We start from the raw sequence: 6,120 nt of genomic DNA, 5'->3' as shown, positions 1-6,120 counted from the left end.
AAAATTCGTGTGTGTGTGTGTGTGTGTGTGTGTGTGTGTGTGTGTGTGTGTGTGTGTTTTACAAATACAACACTGTAAATTTAAGTCCATTATTCCAACTGATATCACATATATTTGTGAAAACACACACCCCTGGATTACAGGATGAATATTGTGAACTAACCTCTTATTAATTTAGCCTTGTAAAAGCCTCAGCTAAATTCTCATCCTCTCTACTGGCTGAGAGTCAATATGAAGCTTGCCAGAAGGGGTTAGGTCATGAGTTTTAAATGTGTGCCCTAACATGTTTTTTTTTTCATAAGATTAGGTAGCTACTATACCTCTTGGTATCCAGTGTGCTTTTTCAAGTATTGAAATGGAGTGGTAGTTCTTCAGGGGAAGACATATTAATAATTTTATTGTACTTAATTGCACTTATCTTGGTAATTTTGTTCTTTCATGCTGCAACCAGTCAGGCAGTCTCACCAGTATCCTCTGCCTTTCTGATTGGAGGATAGAAGCATAACTTCTTCCATTTAAGGAAAAGGGATAAGACTGACCTCTCCTCCAAAGCACCTTTATTTCCCACCAGCTGCACCCATTTTGGAATACTACTTTGACTTTTCCATTATGCTCAAAACTGGCTACTTCATCAACCTACCAGGTGGGTATTTCCATCCTTCATTAGATTATAGGTTCTTTAAAGAAAAGAAAGAGCCTGTCACTATTTTTGTATAAGTATCTCCAGCATTTAGCAAAGTATCTGGCACATAGTAGATGCTTAATAAATGTTTGTTGGCTGTTGACTGCTTTTGTAGGAAAAGATGTATGGATGTGAGCTAGATGATCATACAGTTAAATTAATTAAGTGGCTCTACCTTAAAAGATAGTCTTGGGGGCAGCTGAGTAGCTCAGTGGCTTGACAGCCAGGCCTAGAGATGGGAGGACCTAGGTTCAAATCTGACCTCAGACACTTCCCAGCTGTGTGACCCTGGGCAAGTCACTTAACCCCCATTGCCTCTCTCTTACCACTCTTCTGCCTTTGAACCAATTCACAGTATTGATTCCAAGACATAAGGTAAGGGTTTTAAAAAAAATAGTCTTTAAAGATTTGAGGTGAACATGATAGGAAGCATGTGATGGAATGCTCTAGAGATCCATGATTGAATCTATGCCATTTTGTTTATTAAATAAAGATTAATTAAGCATTACTATGAATAGTCAACTATTCAAATCTCTAGGAATCCAAAGTGAACAAACAACAAACAAGAATGAGAGTCAATGAATGACTTGGGTTTGTAGATAGAAACCTATTAAGTGATTTCTAAGGATATCAAACCTATTTCCCTTGTTTAATGGGCACAAAGAGGTTAAATGGTTTTTGAAGGTAGCATAGATTGTTCACAGAAGCATAATTCAATCCTGTTTATCCCCCCCCCCCCATTCAGTGTTCACCAGGCTTTCAGTAGTGTTACTTCCTGAGATCTTTTCCTGGGGTTAAGTTGTAGTTTGCTCGTTTATTTATCTTGTAGATGGTTCAAAACTGAGGAGGGATAGTAAAAACCTGAAGACAATGCCACAATCCAAAAAGATATTGACACAGTAAAATATTGTGCTATTAAATTTAGAAGACCAGTGACTTCCAAAAATAATTCTGTATAATTTATATTTTCATTTCTAAAAAATATTATTTGCATCTGCATTTTGAACAAAATGAGTCATTTGAAAAAAGTATGACATATAAAAAAGATATTTCAATATTGTATAAATAACACTGTATTTTGAGTCCATGGATTAAAATCTCACTTCTTTGTACTTGTGTGCCATTGGACTAGGTATGTAAAATTTCTAGGATTTTTTTGTTCATCTATAACATGATGAGTAGACATTCTTCCATCTCTAAAAGTCTAGAAACAACATTCTACCAACTTGCTTATCCACATATTTAAATTCAGTACTCAACATAGCTCGATAGCTGCTGGAGTGATGACAAATCCCAGAATCTTTTAAAGAAATTGGGGATTTAATTGTCACCAAAATAAAGTGCTCAGTAAAATGGACAATTTTTGAAAGCATAAATTGAAATGCATTTGCTTCAAACTTAAAGGAAAATTTCAGTCATATTATCATTTAATTCCCAAAAGGACAGCTTTCCTGAATGGAGCTTACATCACTTTAATCCAACCCTAAAAGTTTGGGCTTTCCCATCCCTCATTTGAGGTGTCGTTCCTCAGGCTCCTGTCAAAATGTCTGGCTGTGAGGTCTCTGAGAGATGTAGAGAGGAGAAGTAGGTACAGCGAATGAAGAGAACAACTGCAAAAGCTAAATCCTTGAGGGCCCAATTATTTGACACAAAATTGAAGGAATTTGATTCATTTCTGACTTCAGACATTTCCATTCTCAATTTATTTTGCTGTCAAAGTCCAGATATATATGGTTTACTCACTATAATGGGATAGAAATGTTTTCAACAATGGGAATACAGTAGATGTCAATTACACACATCCAATAATTAGTCCATAAGATTCTAAACTTTTCCAGGTCATGAATTCTCCATTGTGTTTTTGTTATTAGTAAAAATACATCAGAGTGAAAATTCTAACTTGTCATTTTTTTTCCTTAAAATATATCTAAGAAATTCTAAACTACCGGTGATTTGCAAAAAGAAAAATTTCTACTGAGAAACTTTCCTCAAGTTTCTCTTTCATCTCCAATGAATTTTCATTTCAATTTGATACCAAAACTAATATAAAAATGTTTCAAGGAAAAATGAGTGAAAACCTGTTTGAGGGGTCTATAAAATGTCAATTTTAATGAGTTTTGAAAAGATGAAATGTCTTTTGCAATTCCATTTATTTTGCCAAAGTCACTAATGCCTAGTGATGTCATAATAGAGACACAAAACAGACAAATTGAATTTCTTTGCCCCTTGTTGAAGGAGGCAGAATAGGATTCTCAAATGAAAATGAATTGATTTATAGATTGAAGCGGGGGAAAAAAGGAAAAGAAGGATAAAACTTGGGATATTTTGAAGATTGTAAATCATAATTGTTATTTTTATTACATACTAGAAAATCATTAACATATATGATTATTTCCATATAAAAATAAGGCACAATTGGGAATTATATATGAAATTATTTATTTTATAATTTAAAATATGGACCTTGCTTTGTAGAGAAAATGTATGTATGTATGTGTGTAAGTGCCACATATATATTTTATAGATACATCTTGACAACTCATCTTGTGAAGTCACTGCACCTGAACATCTTTTAAGTGAGTCCCTAAGACTTATCTATAAAGCTATAGATGGTGTTTTTTTCTGTCTTAACAGTGCAAGTTCTCACAACAGGACCTACTCGCAAAGACCAAGTCACAGAATCTCTGGGCAGTTGTTTAGTATAGTAATTAATTCATAACTGGGCTATAAGATGCATGAGAACAGAGATCTTGCCAAATCTTCAAGATTTAGCACAGTTTTAGAAGGCATATAATAATGACAATTAAAAAATTAGTACATACATAAATATGTGAATTGAGAGGCTCAGCTAGAAAAAAGTCCAAATAAGTCCACTAGTTTATTATCATTGCTTATGCTATTCTTGATTTTTCAATGGAGCTCCTTTTCTTCATGATGTCAAAGTTATTGTCTAATGATTCCTTTGCTACTGTTTGTCTGTCACCATAATGATCCCAATCCAGTAGTTGGGGAATATCATCTTTAAACACTTTAAAAATATTGAATGAATTTTATTTCTATAATTTAATTTGTAAAATCACCAGAATAGCAAAATTGTAATTCAATGGACAAATGGAAAAAAAATCAAGGCATATGACTATCCCATCTATGCTAGAAGATATGCAATGAGGAGGTACTAAATTCACTAAGTTGTGTGTTATCCCAATCCAGTTTTGGACAATTCTAAAATATGAGTACCCACCTTCTTCTTATATCAAGTCTATATTTATGATGTCATTATGGCATAAAAAGGGTAAAAAAGTGCCCGTGGAGTCAATAAGATTTGAACTCAAATTCTTCCTCTTCAGTATAAGGATTGTTACTGTGGGGAAATTTTTTAAACTTTCTGTGACCCCCTGGCAATTTCTTATGCAAATAAAATCACAACTCATTAAAAAAATACCTACAGCTCAATGGCTGCCTTTATATCTTCTAAACTCTAAAGAAAAGTAAAACACATCTAATTTTGTATAAATGGCAGGTTTTCAGATTTTTAAAAACAGTTATAATACTGTAAGATAATTTAAATACCATAAAGTACCTAATATGTGCAAATCCCTAACATGTCTGGCCCCAAGCCTCCTCTTCTATTGTCTAAAACCTCCTAGAGCATTTTAATCAATCTTTGTGTGTTGCTTCATCATTCTGGCTTCTCTTCCCTGAAATGTTTCCATAAAGGAAATGAATAGTGAGAAAAGAAGGGAAGAGAAGTGCAGAGAATAAAGGAAGTTGGAGGAAAGAGAGAAAATGGAGACCTTCTCAGACTGTAGTAGAGCACAGCAAAAATGATCTTCATGCCATTTAATGCTATAACCTGGCACATTCTAGATAGAAATAGAAAGCTGAAAAGTTGTAGAATGTTGTAGAAAGGGGGCACCTGGGTAGCTCCGTGGATTGAGAGCCAGGCCTAGAGACAGGAGGTCCTAGGTTCAAATCCGGCCCCAGACACTTCCCAGCTGTGTGACCCTGGGCAAGTCACTTGACCCCCATTGCCTACCCTTACCAATCTTCCACCTATAAGTCAATACACAGAAGTTAAGGGTTTAAAATTAAAAAAAAAAAAAGAAAGCTGAAAAGGTGTAGAATGAGGAATACTCTTCAATACCATTCCCAAGCAATTCCAAGGAGCTCTCTTAGAGTACACTATCTGTATGACATTGTTCTCAATATTTTTCATGAAATAAGATTCATGAACAAAAACAAAGACAGAAAAAGTAGCACATTCTTCCAGGAATGCAAGCAAAATTCTCCTATGCAATTTAGGGCCCTGACTGAAATTTACTTATAAAGAAATTACAATTCTCTCTTGTGACTTTGAAATTTAAATAATTTATGTCCACCAGACTTTCTAATATAATACAAAAGCAAAATTATTAATGTTGGAGGGGATGTGGAAAAATTGGCACACTAACACACTATTGGTAGACCTACAAATTGACGCTGGAGAGCAATCTGATTCATACCCAAAAGGCTATCAAACTGCATATCCTTCAACCAAGCAATAGCACTACTAGGTTTATATCCCAAAGAGATTAAAAGTAGGGGGAAAGAACCAACTCATCCAAAAAATATTTTACCAGTTCTTTTTTGTCATTGCAAAGAACTGGAAAATGAAGAGATGTCCATCAATTGAGGTGTGGCAGGACAAGTTGAGGTATATGCTTGTATTGGAATATTATTTTACCTTAATAAATGACAAACAAGATGGTCACAAAAAATCCTGTAAAGATCTCTATAAAATGATGTAAAGTGAGCAGAACTAGGAAAATGCTATATAAAGTAAGAACAACAATGCATGGTGATTAACTGTGAAGAGCATAAGACAAATCCAAATAACACATGACAAAAGAGAACATTCACCACCATAGAACAAACAGATGGAGTCTTGAAGATGCATATTGAAATAAACATTCTTCATTTTATTTCCTCTTTTTTTATTTAGTTTATGCAATATATGTCTTATTTTACAACATGATGAGCACTGAAATAAATATTATATGATAAGAGAGGTATAACATCATATTATTTGTTTTCTTGGAATGGGTGCAGGAAGTAAAAAAATATAGATTTCAAAATGTCAGAAAATGAATATTAAAAAAACAGACTTAAATAGATAGTTTTCTGCCCAAACACAGAACTCAAGTGAATCACCATGAGATAATTAAGAAAGCAGGGGAAAAAAAGAAAGAAATCTTTTCTTAAAGGGACCCAATAAGTTCAATCAATATGTATCACTAGAAGAAAAGAAGATATTGGTAAATATTAAAAATTGTTATTATCAACAGGGCAACTAGAAGAAGTTTACTTAGAGGAAAAAGTGACAAATTGTATGGGATGAAATGTCATATATATATGGAGAGAGAGAGAGAGAGAGAGAGAGAGAGAGAGAGAGAGAGAGA

This window comes from Gracilinanus agilis, chromosome 2, assembly GCF_016433145.1.
Source record: "Gracilinanus agilis isolate LMUSP501 chromosome 2, AgileGrace, whole genome shotgun sequence".
NCBI classification, from domain to species: Eukaryota; Metazoa; Chordata; class Mammalia; order Didelphimorphia; family Didelphidae; genus Gracilinanus; species Gracilinanus agilis.
This window is presented reverse-complemented; position numbering follows the sequence as displayed.